Here is a 14,175-nt window from a genome sequence, read left to right as displayed (position 1 = left end):
AAAAAAAAAGAAAACAGAAAATTAAAGCAGTATGGATAAGAAAATACGACCAACCACTATGCTGTCTAGAGAGCTACACCTTAGACACAAGGTCAAAAATAAGCTATAAATCAAGGGATGGAAAAACATATATCAAGCAAATAGCAACCAAAAAAGAGTAGGAGTGACAATATTAATTTCTGACAAAATGGATTTTAAATAGCAACATGGGTTTTAAAACTTGTGAGCAGCCATCTAAGGTCAACTATTGGTCTCTCCTCATCCAGAGTAGAGAAGAGTGAAGAAAATCAAAGACACATGGAAACAATTAGTCCAAAGGACTAATGGACCAGATGAACCCCTGCCTCCATGACCATGAGACCAGAAGAACTATATGGTGCCTGCCTACCAGTACAGAGTGCTCTGAAAAGGATCACATTAGAAGGTTCTGGATAGAGTGGGAAAAAATGTGGAACAAAACTGAAAATCATAAAATGACTAGGCTTACTGGTTTGATAAAGAACCTGGAACTGAACTCACTCCCATAGCTCAACGTTCAGTCAAACAATAGACATATCTACAAGGTGAATAATAACTCTAAGAAGGTACATATTCCTTAAAACAAGCAACCCTTTGAGAGCAAAAGGGGAACATTTTGCCCAAGGAAAAAGATCAAAAGGCAGGAACGGTTAGGAGAGCAGGAATGGAAGCAAGAAACACAGGGAGGAAGTGAGAGAATTGATGTTACATTGATCTGGAAAACCCACTGCCATTGAGTTGATTCTGGCTCATAGAGACCTCCATTGGATTTCCAAGGTGGTAAATCTTTACAGAAGTAGATCGCCCCATCTTCCTTCCATGGAGCAGCTTGTGGGTTTCGACTACCAACCTTCTGGTTAGCAGTCAAATACCTTAGGCACTATACCACCAGAGCTCCTTGATGTTACATTGAAGGGATTGCAGCAAAACATATGTGATTATTGAATGGGAAGTCTGTAAACTTTCACCCAAATCACAGTAAATGTTTAAATTAAAAAATGTAAAATAAAAATATTACTTTAAGCAACAACTAGCAAAAGAGACAAGGAAAAAACATATAATGATTGAAGGGTCAATCCAAGAAGACATAACCATAATAATTATCTATGCACTGAGTGAAAGAGCCCCAAAATATGTAAATCAAACTTTAACAGAATTGAAAAGAGAAATAACTCTACAATAGTAGTAGGAGACTTTAATAAATTGCTCTTGATGAAGGACAGAACAACTAGAAAGAAACTCAACAAAAATACAGCACAATCAACCAACTTGACCTCATAGACATAAAAAGAACATTCACCCAACAACAGCACAATAAACATTCTTTTCCAGTGCACATGAAACATTCTCCAGAATAGACCATGTTAGGCCGTAAAACGAGCCTCAATAAATTTAAAAATATCAAAATACTACAAAGCATCATCTCAGATCACAGTGCTATAAAATTAGAAATCAACAACAGGAATATCAATGGAAAAAAATCAAATGCATGGAAACTTACTAACACCCAGCTTAAAAACTACTAGGAAGGAGAAGAAATTAAAAAAAAAAAAAAAAAAAACCTTGAATCAAATGAGAATGAAAACTCAACATACCAACATTCATGGGACACAACAAAAGCTATGTTCAGAAGACAAATCATAGCAATAAATGCACGCATCAAAAAAGAAGAAAGATCCAAAATCAATACCTTAACCCAGCATCTCCAACAATTAGAAAAAGAAAAGAAAACAAACAAACAAGCAAACAAAAACCCTATAGTAACCAGAGGAAAAGAAATAATAAACATTAAAGCTGAAACAAATGAAACTGAAAATAGAAAAACAATGGAAAAAAATCAACAAGACTGAAGTTGATTCTTTGGAAGGATTAACAAAATTGAGAAACCATCTGCAAATTTAACAAAGGAAAAGATGCAAATAACACAAATAAAAAATAGGCAATGCCACAACAGAACCAACTGGAATAAAAAGAATAATAACAAAATACTATGAAGACCTGTACTCCAACAAATTTGAAAACCTAAAAGAAATGGACAACTTTCTAGAAACACACTACCTACCCAAACTAACACAATCTGAGGTAGAAAATTTGAACAGACTCATCACAGAAGAAGAAACTGAACAGGCCTTATAAAAACTCCTGACAAAACAAACTCTTAGCCCAGATGGCTTCACTGGCAATTTCTACCAAACGTTCAGAAGGGAGATGACACCAATTCTACTCAAACTATTCCAAAACATAGAAAGGGGTGGAATACTCCAGAACTCATTTGATGAAGTAAGTATATCACTGATACCAAAACCAGGCAAACACATCACTAAAAAAAAAAAAATTATAGACCAATGTCCCTCGTGAACATTGATGTAAATATTCTCAATAAAATACTAAAGAATCCAACAATATATTTAAAAAATAATACATCATGATGAAGTGGGAGTCACACTAAGTAGGCAAGGATGGTTCAACATTAGAAAAGCAATCAACATAATCTACCACAAAATCAAAACAAAGGGGAAAAATGATCATATCAATTGTTGAAGAAAAGACATTTGACAAAATTCAACACTTATTCTTGATAAAAACACTCAGCAAAATAGGAGTGGAAAGGAAATCACTCAACATATTTAAGGGCATATACACAAAACCAACAGCTAATATTGTTCCCAATGGAAAGAACCTGCAAATAGTCCTTTTGTGAATGAGAACCAGACAAGGATGACTTTTATCACCAATTCCATTCAATATTATACTGGAAGTATTAGCCAGAGTGATAAGGCAAGAAAGGGAAATAGAAGGCATCCAAATTGGAAAACAAGGAGTAAAATGATCTTTAAATGCAGATGGAATGATCCTGTAATTGCTGTTGTTGTTAGGTGCTGTCCAGTTGGCTCCAATTCATAGTGACCCTATATACAACAGAATGAAACACTGCCTGGTAGTGTGCCAGCCTCACAATTCTTGCTTACTTGAACCCATCATTGCAGCCACTGTGTCAATCCATCTTGTTGAGGGCCCTCCCCTTTTTTTGCTGACCTACTACTTTATCCAAGCATGAAATCTTTCTCTAGGGAATGGTCCTTTCTGACAACATGACCAAAGTAGGTCAGACAAAGTCTGGCCATTCTTGCTTCCAAGGAGCATTCTGACTGCACTTCGTCCAGGACAGATTTGTTAGTTCTTCTGGTGGTCCATGGTACTTTCAGTATTCTTTGCCAACACCACAACTCAAGAGCATCAACTCTTCTTCAGTCTTTCTTATTCATTGTCCAGCTTTCACAAGTATATGAGGCGATTGAAACCACCAAGGCTTGGGTTAGGCGCATCTTAGTCTTGAAAGGGACATCTTTGCTCTTCAGCACATTAAAGAGGTCTTTTGCAGCAGATATTCCCAGTGTAATACATGACCTAATTTCTTGACTGCTGCTTCCATTGGTATTGATTGTGGATCTAAGTAATATGAAATCTTTGACAACTTCACTCTTTTTTCCATTTACTGCAATGCTACTTATTGGTCCAGCTGTCAGGATTTTTGTTTTCTTTATGTCAAGGTGTACTCCATACAGCAGACTGTAGTCTTTAGTCTTCATCAGTAAGTGCTTCAAGTTATCTTCACTTCCAGCAAGCAAGGTTGTGTTGTCTGCATATCACAGGTAGTTAATGAGTCTTTCTCTAATCCTGATGCTGTGTTCTTCTTCATATAGTCCAGCTTCTTGTATTACTTGCTCAGTATACAGATTGAGTAAGTATGGTGAAAGGATACAACCTAATGCAGTCCCTTCTTGATTTTAAGCCATGCAGTATCCCCTTGTCCTGTTTGAACTACAGCCTCCTGGTCTATATACAGGTTCCTCATGAGCACAATTAAGTGTTCTGAAATTTCCATTCTGGACAATGTTATCCATATTTTGTTATGATCCACACATTCAAATGTTTTTGCATAGTGAATAAAACACAAGTAAACATCTTTCTGGTACTTTTCACTTTCAGTCAAGATCCATCTGACATCAGTAATGATATTCCTCATTCCATGTCCTCTTCTGAATCCAGCTTGCATTTCTGGAAGCTCTCTGTCAATATACTGACACAACTCTTTTAGAATTATCTTCAGCAAGCTTTTATTTGTGTGATACTAATGATATTATTGGATAATTTCCACATTCTGTTGGATCATCTTTCTTTGGAACGGGTACAAACATGGATCTCTTCCAGTTTGTTTGCCAGGTAGCTGTCTTCCAAATTTCTTGGCATAAATGAGTAAGTGCCTCCAGTCCTGCATCTATTTGTGGAAACTTCTCAATGGGTATTCCATTAATTCCTGGAGCCTTGTTTTTCACCAGTTCCTTTGGTGCTGCTTGCCACTTGTTCTTTCATTACCAGAGGTTCTTGAACATATACCACCTCCTGAAATAGTTGAATGTTGACAAATTCTTTTTGATACAATGACTCTGTATATGCCTTCCATCTTCTTTTGATGCTTCCTGCATCATTTAATATTTTACCCACACAATCCTTCAATATTGCAAATTGAGGCTTGAATATTTTCTTCAGCTCTTTTACCCTGAGAAATGCAGAGTAAGTTTTTCCTTTTGGTTTTCTAATGCCAGATTTTTGCACATTTTATTATAATACTTTACCTTGTCTTCTCAAGCTGCTCTTTGAAATCTTCTGTTCAGCTCTTTTATTGTGTCATTTCTTCCATTTGCTTTAGCTGTTCTCCATTCAATAGCAAGTTTCAGAGTCTCTTCTGACATTCATTTTGGTCTTTCCTGTCTTTTTAATGACCTTTTGCTTTCTTCATGGATGATGCTCTTGATGTCATCCCACAATTCCTCTTGTTTTTGGTCATTAGCATTCAATGCATCAAATATATTCTTTAGGTGGTTTGTAAATTCAGGAAGGATATAATCAAGGTCATATCTTGGCTCTCGGCGGACTTGTTTTAATTGTCTTCAGCTTCAAGTTGAACTTGGATATGACCAGTTGATGCTCCACAGTCAGCTCCTGACCTTGGTTCGGCTGAAGATATTGAGCTTCTCCATTGCCGTTTTTCACAAATGTAGTTGGTTGATCTGATTCCTGTGTACTCCATGTGGTGACGTCCATGTGTAAAGCCACCACTTATGTTATTAAAAAAAAGATATTTGCAATGAATAAGTCATCAGTCTTGCAAAATTCTATCACATGATCCCCATCATCATTTGTTTCACCAAGGCCATATTTTCCAACTATTGGTGATTCTTCTTTGTTTCCAACTTTAGCTTTTCAATTACTAGTAATAATCAATACCTCTTGATTGAATGTTTGGTTAATTTCAGACTGAAGAAGTTAATAAAAATCAATTTCTTCATCTTTCACTGTAGTGGTTGGTACATATATTTGAATAGTATTTACTGGTCTTCCTTGTAGGCAAGTGCATCAGGGTTGTATCATTTCACCAAACTTATTCAATCTGTATGCTGAACAAACAATCTGAGAACCTGAACTATATGAAGAAGAACATGGCATCAGGATTGGAGGAAAACTCATTAGCAACCTGTGATATGCAGACAACACAACTTTCCTTGCTGAAATTGAGTATGACTTGAAGCACTTAGTGATGAAGATTGAAGACTACCATCTGCAATATGGATTACATCTCAATATAAAGAAAAGAAAAATCTTCACAACGGGACCATTAACCAGTATCACAATAAATGGAGAAAAGATTGAAGTTGTCAAAGACTTCATATTACTAGGTTCTACAATTGATACCAATGAAAGCACCAGCCAAGACATCAGACAATGTATTGCATTGAGCAAATCTGCTCCAAAAGACCTCTTCCAAGTGATGAAGAGCTAAGATGTCTCTTTGAAGACTAAGGTGAGCCTAACCCAAGCCATGGCATTTTCAATCTCCTCTTACGCATGTGAGAGCTGGACAATGAATAAGGAAGACTTAAGAAGAGTTATGCTTTTGAGTTGCGGTGTTGGTGAAGAATACTGAAAGTACCATGGACTGCTAAAAGAACTAACAAATCTGTCCTGGACGAAGTGCAGCCAGAATGCTCCTTGGAAGTGAGAATGGCCAGATTTCACCTCACCTACTTTGGTCATGTTGTACGAAGGGACCATTCCCTGGAGAAGGATATCATGCTTGGTAAAGTGGAGAATCAATGAAAAAGGGGAAGGCCCTCAACAAGATGGATTGACACAGTGGCTACAGTGATGGGTTCATGTATGGCAGGGATCATGGGGCTGGCACAGGACCAGGCAGTGTTTCATCCTGCTGTACAGAAGGTTGCTATGAGTCAGAGATAATGCAACAGCACCTAACACCTAACTTGGAGGTGTATGGATATTATCCTATCACTGACAGCATTGTACTTCAGGAGAGATGTTGAAACATTCTTTGTGGTGATGAATGCCATGCCATTCTCCTTCAATTTGTCACTCCCAGCGTAGCAGATCATAGGGTTGTCTGATTCAAAATGTCCATAACCAATCCATTTTAGCTCACTAATACCTAGGATATTTATCTTTATGAGTTCCATTTTATTTTTGACAACTTCCAATTTTCCTAATTTCATAGTTTGTAATTCCATGTTCTGATTATTAATGATTGCAGCTGGATGATTGCAGCTGTTTCTTCCCATTTTGAGTTGTGCCACATCAGCAAATGGAGGTCCTGAAAGCTTTACCCTATCCACATCATTAAGATCAACTCTACTCTGAGGAGGCAGCTCTTCCCCAGTTGTATTTTGAATGCCTTCCAACTTGAGGGGCTCATCTTCCAGCACTGTATCAGACAATGTTTCAGGGCTATTCATAATGTTTTCCAGTAATATGTCAGACAGTGTTTCACTGTTATTCACAAGATTTTCACTGGCCAATTATTTGAGAAGTGGATGGCCTCTTCCTTCTTGTGAATCTGTCTTAGTCTGGAAGCTGTGCTGAAACCTGTCCACCATGGGTGACCCTGCTGGTATTTGAAATACCAGTGGCACAGCCTCCAGCCTTACAACAACATGCAAGTCACCACAGTATGACAAACTGACAGAAAATGGTATAGAAAGATATGCTCCTGTACATAGAAAATCCTGAAAATTCAAAAAGAAATTACAGTTCTACTGGAAGCAGCAGAAGGATTCTTCCTATACAGGATATAAGATCAACAAAGGTCAACAAACAAAAATCAGTTGGATTCCTGTAAGAGATATCTGAAAAGGAAATCAAGAAAACCCAAAAGATGAAGTACTTAGGAACAAATCTAATCAGAGACACAAAAGACCTCTACAAAGAAAAATATAAAACATAACTACAAGAAACCAAAAGAGACCTTCTCAAATGGAAGACTATACCATAACAGTGGATAAGAAGACTTAACATTGTGAAATTCAATAATAATTGTTTTGGTTACCTAGTGCTGCTCTACAGAAATACCACAGGTGGAATGGCTTTAACAAACAGGAGTTTATTCTCTTACAGTTTGGGAAGCTAGAAGTCCAAGTTCAAAGTACCAGGCCCTAGGGGCTAGGTGGAAAAGCCTTGACCTTGGGCTTCAGCTCTGCCTATTGCTCCTGGCCCACTGAAACTAGAGCTATATCTTCATTCAGGCAGCTGCTGGCTGCTGAGGCTAACAAACCCAAGATCAACAAGTGAAAAGGCACAGTCCTGATATTACCAAACCACACACCAGGTCATTGATTCAAGCCCATTAAAAGTCCCAAGATCAGCACAGCATGGCAGGCTGCTGAATAAAGACTCAGCTATAAGTAGGGTCCAAGTGTACCAAAAAGCTATAGACCATTCCCAAAGTTTCTCCTTACATATGGGAAGCAAACCAAGTCCCTAAAGCAGCTATTCTGTTGCTCGAGGCAGATTCTACCATGGAGCTGATTGCAAGTCTCATCATGGGGAATAACTACCACCTGCCCAGCCATTCACACCAGGCCCAGCTAAGTTGACATATAACCTTAACTAGACAGTACCCAAAGTGATCTATGGATATAATGCAATCCTAATCCAGATTCTATCATTATTCTTTATGGAAAAACTAGTAACCAACTTTATATGGAAAGGAAAGAAAATCCAGATAAGCAAAGCACTACTAAAGAAAAACAAAGTAGGAAGCCTCACACTTCCCAATCTGAAAACCTATTATACAGTCACACTAGTCAAAGCACCTTGGTATTGGTACAGTGAAAGACACAGAGACCAATGGAACAGAACTGAGAACACAGAAGGGAATCCATTCAACTATGGACAACCAATCTTTGACAAAAGGCTGAAACCCATTAAATGAGGAAGAGTGTCTTTGTTCTCTAATGCTGCTATAACAGAAATAGCATAAGTGGATGGCTTTAAAAAACAGATATTAATTCTCTTATGGTTTAGAAGCCAGAAAGTCCAAATTCAGAGTGCCGACCCTAAGAGCTGGGTAAAGGTCCTTTGATCTTGAGCTTCAGCTCTGCCTCTTGTTCCAGGCACACTGTAGCAAACTAGAGGCTTCTTCCAACTCATGTAGCTGCTGACTGCTGAGGCTGACAAACCCAAGATTGACAGTTAAAATGGCACAATCACAAGATTGGTAAACAACATGGCAGACCACTGATTCAAGTCCAGGAACTGGAAATGAAGACTCAGCCAAATGCAGGATCCAAAATATACCAAAAAGCTAAAGACCTTCCTCAAAGCTTCTCCATGTATACTGGAAGCAGGCCAAACCCTGAAGGCCAAGACTTAGGTGCTCACAGCAGAGTCCACCATGGATGTGATTACAGTTTCATCATGGGAAATAACCATATCCAGCTGCCAAACCTCTCCAAACCATGGCCCAGTCAACTTTATTCTACCCCTTGTCAACTTGGCACCTGTACTCATTTTCATAGGGTGGCTCCATTCTCCTAGTCCAACTGAGTGGCTTCCTCACACTCTTGGCCTGACAGGCCCTATTCTTTTGTCCCTGGGACATGGCAACCCACCCCACATTTTTGGACAGTGGATATGGCTCCATTCTACTGGCATTCATGTACAGCAGCTGCACACTCCAGAACCGAGTTGGTGAAGATCTGACCCTTTGAAACCTTAGAGGCCATGGTCCTACCCTTTGAAACAGAGACAGCTCTGCTTCTCATTTCCTTGAGCCTCGCCAGCTTCTGCCAATTAATTGCCCAAAGGCAACCCACTCTACCAGGAAGCCTCCTGCCCAAAGACATTCAGCTTTCTTGCTCCATGGTAGGACTATGGCTCAAATGTGAGGGGGCGCTTAACCTAAGTCATGGTGATTTCAACAGCCTCATGTGAATATGAAGGCTGCACAATGAATAAAGAAGACCCAAGAAGAACTGATGATACCCTTGAATTATGCTGTTGGCGAACAACACTGAACATACCATAGACTGCCAGAAGAACAAATAAATCTGTCCTGGAAGAAGTGTAGCCAGAATGCTCCTTAGAAGTGACCAAATTTCATCTCTTGTACTTTGGTCATGTTAGTAGTAGGAGGGACCAGTCCCTGGAGAAGGATATCATGCTTGCTAAAGTAAAGGAGGAGAAGGCTTTCAATGGATGTATTGACACAGTTGATGGGACGATGGCCTGAAGCATGGCAATCATTGTCAGGATGGTGGAGGATGGGCAATGCTTCTTTCTGTTGTACATAGGGTCACTGTGAGTTGGAAAAGACTCAACAGCACCTAACAACAACAACTGAAATATTACCCCAATTTTATATCATATATTAAATAAAAAGGAACTCTGATGGCACAGTGATTAAGCACTCAGCTGCTAATCAAAGAGTCAGCAATTCAAACCCACCAGCCAGCCACTCAGCAGGAGAATGATGTGGCAGTCCACCTCCATAATAATAACAGCTCTAGGAACCCTATGGAGCAGTTCTACTTTGTCCCATAGCGTGGCTTTGATTTCAAATCAACTTGACAGCAATAGGTTATATTTTAAAAAGAAGAAGAAGAAGGTGTGATAGAATATATTGGTGTGGAATTGTTGTTGTTACGTGCTCTCGAGTCAGACCCAACTCATAGCAATCCCTCCTTGGTTTTCTGAGGTGGTATTATTATGGAAGTAGATTGCCCAATCCTCATTCTGAGGAGTGGCTGGTGGGTTTGAACCACCAGACTTCTGGTTAGCAGCCAAGTGCCTTAGGCACTGTTGTTGTTGTTGTTATGTACTGTTGAGTTGGACCCAATTCATAGTGACACCTCCTTGGATTTCCGAGGCAGTATCACTACCTAAGTAGATTGCCCCATCTTCCTTCCAAGGAGTGGCTGGTGGGTTTGAACTAGCAGTCAAGTGCCTTAAGCACTATGCTACCAGAGCTACTCTACCCAAAAACTCCATGAGAAAGTGACCTTGCTTTGTTTAAAACTATGCTCATACTGACACAAAGCAGGCATACAATATTCTTGAATCCAGGAATGCAATGTTTACCTTGTGATGTCAGTATATCATTTTCATTTTACAGATGAAAAGGTTGAAGCTCAGTTAATGGCACAGGTAGAAACCCAAGTCTGCCAGAAAGGGCTGCATTGATATATTCCTACTGTAGTGAAATTCTGATATCACTGATTAGCAATCACATTCTATCAAGCCTTCCATTTCTTTCCTAGCTTTTTCTCTCCCAAACATTTTAGTTCTGATTCTTAACACTGATATGTGCCAAACATCCTTTTTCAATCTGACCTCATAGCCTCTGGTCTTAGAGTACCTAAGACTGACTACTGCTTCTTGGTGAAAGGCCCTGGGAATGGGTAAACAGGGCTCTCAGTGAACTCCAGCCAAGGGTTGTCTAAGGAGCCTTCATACCAGAAAGCACCAGAAGACTCTTGTATTGTCACTTTCAGAAGGCAGGGCCTTTCTGTAGAAGAGTTCCTGGTCTTAGCCTTTTGTAGAGGGAGGTGGCTCCATCCTGTCAGAGGAAGAGCGCCACCTACTGATGACCTGCTCCTGCTCTAACACCACTACAGCTGGACTTACATCCTCTTGTCCATGGTCAAAAGGTTGAACAGGGATCTTCTGAGCACAATAAAATCTTGGTCTTGATTTTCAACTCTAGTATTGAAAATTACACTACAATAGACAAAATCATACCACATTGAACACAGGGCAGGCCAGTTGGTTCTGTGAGGCAGGCTGGTAACTTAAGTAGTAAAAAAGACTCTTTCCATAAGGTAGCTTGCATTTTCCTAGCAAACCTGTCTGCTGAATGTTTCTTTATGAAAGGTAATAATACCATGGCATGTTTAATACCATTCTAGCAAGGCTTTAAATAGGTTATTATTTCCAATGTGGGCTTTCACTTCCATTTTCATGTGCTCCTGGGAAATTCCAATTTATAACATAAGGTAAGAAAGATCAAAGCCAAATAGCTACAAGTGACAGCCCATCACAAAATTAACCTTTTAGAAAGCAGAAAGTTCAAAGACAAGGTAACCTTCAGAGTTGGTTAATCTACTGGTTTAAAGGCATCATCATGATTACAGGTCAGTAATCAAGAAGGGGGGAAAAAAACTACTGATACATGCAGTGTATTGTGCAGAGCAAAAAAAAATATATATAATAATACATAATATAGCTCATACTGCATGATTCTATTTACATGATGTTCCAGAATAGGCAAAACTAACCTATAGAAGTAGGAATTAGATCACTGGTTGTCTGGGGATAGGGATAGGTTAATTACAAAAGGTCACTGGAGAAGATGAAAATATTCTATACATTGATGGGATTTGGGTTATTCAGGTATTTGAATTAGTTAAAACTCATTGGTTAATGCAGTTAAGATTTGTGCATTTCACTTCTATAAATTTTACTTGAGAAAGACAAAATATAAATAGTCTACAGCTTACTTTGAAATGCATTTTAAAGATAAGATGGACTGAGGGATGGACAGTTGGATTCATGTGCAATAAACAAATAGAACAAACCGTTAACCATTGTAGGATTGAAGTAGTGGATGTACGGCTGTTCTAGATGAAGGACTTGGAAGTAGAAAGAATTATATTTTAAAAATCATTCATTGAAAACCTTGCAGAGAAGAATTCTGCTCTGATACACACAGAGTTGCCATGAGTAGAATCCGCTTGACAGCAATTGTTTTGTTTTTCAAATATTCTCAAATATTCTCATAGCAAAAGAAGAAGAATTTATTTTTCTTCAATGTTTGAAAATTGTCATAATTCAAAAAGAAACAAACAAACAAAAAGAACAAAGGATAAAACAAACGGCACACCATCTTTTGGCTGAAATATGTGATGAAAATAGCAAGTTTGAGCTGCTTTAGGGTAGATTTACCTCAACTCAGTATCTCATTATGGTAAGAAGGACAGATTTGAAAGTAATGATGTATTAATTTTTTTTTTAAGTGAGAAAATGAAAAAATAAGTGTCTCTGAGCTTCTTGACACATCTTCGTGTATTTCTGGGCTCCCAAATTAAGCTAATGACGTTAACAAGGAGAGTAACGCTTAATCACCTATTCTCACTGTACCTTATTATAACCTCTTGAGTAGCAAGACGGTTTTAAAGAATGGCTGGAAGTTCCATTTTCCTAAAATCCATTACCTTTGTAGGTTTGCATTTTTTGTTTAAATGAAAATCTTCCGTACCTCCCAACCCCAGCTTCATGTCTCTGAAAATAAGCAGTGCAAAAAAAAAAAAAAAAAAAAAAATTAAACTATTTAAGAAAGCCAACAAAGCTTCTTGAGCCATTAAATAAGTTAAGCAAAGATGAATCATAAGTATGTGAATTAAATTTCCCCTCAAGTCCCATAGAAATTCAATAAATAAATTAAATGCATGTGGATTTAAAAATTAAAGGTAAGAAGGCTGGAGGCAAATGTGCATTTGACATTTGAAATAATAGAAGCTTGAGAGGAGGCATGTAGCAAGATGTGCACTTACCTGATGTAATAGAGGCCTTTGGTCACTGCATCTGCTTGCCTCTGTGTTTATCAAGCATAATGGCATTGCAGGCAAATTCAATGAAACTCTGCAGGCACCAGGTGTAACTTGAGTGCCATCATTTAGAAGACATTGTCAGCAGGCTCCAGCTCAGCCCTCAACCCAAGAGGGCCCCCAATTGCTGCAGTTTTTCTATCCTTTGCAGATACCCTTTCCTTTAAGTAGAGTTTGCCTGTAGCTCCAAAGCACATCTGCCCAAGTGTCTGCTTCTTCTTGGCAATATGCTTCAAGAACATAAAAAAGTATTCTTGCATTTTGACCCAGTAGTTCCACCTGGAGGATTTTAAACTTAACCAAGGAATTCTGAGATATACCCATAGGATTTTAAACTTAACCAAGGAATTCTGAGATATACCCAAAGCTGTGTTAACAAAGATATGCACAACAGTGTTATTTAGGATGCCAAAAATTTTAAAGCAATCAAATGTTCAACTATCGGAAGTTGATGAATAAATGTTCCAGAAATTATTTAAAACCATCATTAGGTCAATGGACTTTACTGTCTAAAGATGTGAATTTGTGACCCGTCTTAGTCATTCACTAACTTTGGGACTTTGGGCCAGTCACAAATCCTCCCTGAGCCTTTACTTCTTCATTTGTAAAATGGTCATAACACTAGTGTGTTGGGAGGATGAAATAAAACAAAACAAGTAGGTGTTAGATAGTGTTATAGGCTTGATATTCACTAATGCTATCAAAATTATGATTACATATGTATTTATGTACATATACATATATAGTCTTCACCACCCATCTGTCAGTTTCTCATATTGTGGTGGCTTGTGTGCTGCTGTGAGACTGGAGGGTATGGCTCTGGTGTTTCAAATACCAGCAGGGTCACCCATGGTGGACAGGTTTCAGGAGAGCTTCCAAACTAAGACAGACTGAGAAGGAAGGGGACATACATTTCTCACAGAATTGGCCAGTGAAAACCTTATGAAAAGCAGTAAAACACAGTCTGATATATTACTGGAAAATTTTACGAATAGTACCAAGTGGCCTGTTCTTTGATGAGTCTGCTGTATACTCATTGTTGAGAAACAACTCACTGTAGTGACTGGGATCTTAAAAGCTAGCAAGCTGCCATCTAGATGCAACGATGGGTATCTCCTCATCTAGAGCAAAGAAGAATGAAGAAAACCAAAATTCATGGAAACAATTAGTCCTAGCGACTGGTACACCATCTGATCTGCAG

The sequence above is a fragment of the Orycteropus afer genome, unplaced genomic scaffold (assembly GCF_000298275.1).
Source record: "Orycteropus afer afer isolate SDZICR_OR568_19922 unplaced genomic scaffold, OryAfe1.0 scaffold00346, whole genome shotgun sequence".
NCBI lineage: Eukaryota > Metazoa > Chordata > Mammalia > Tubulidentata > Orycteropodidae > Orycteropus > Orycteropus afer.
The sequence above is the reverse complement of the archived record's forward strand: the minus strand, read 5'-3'. Positions refer to the sequence as shown.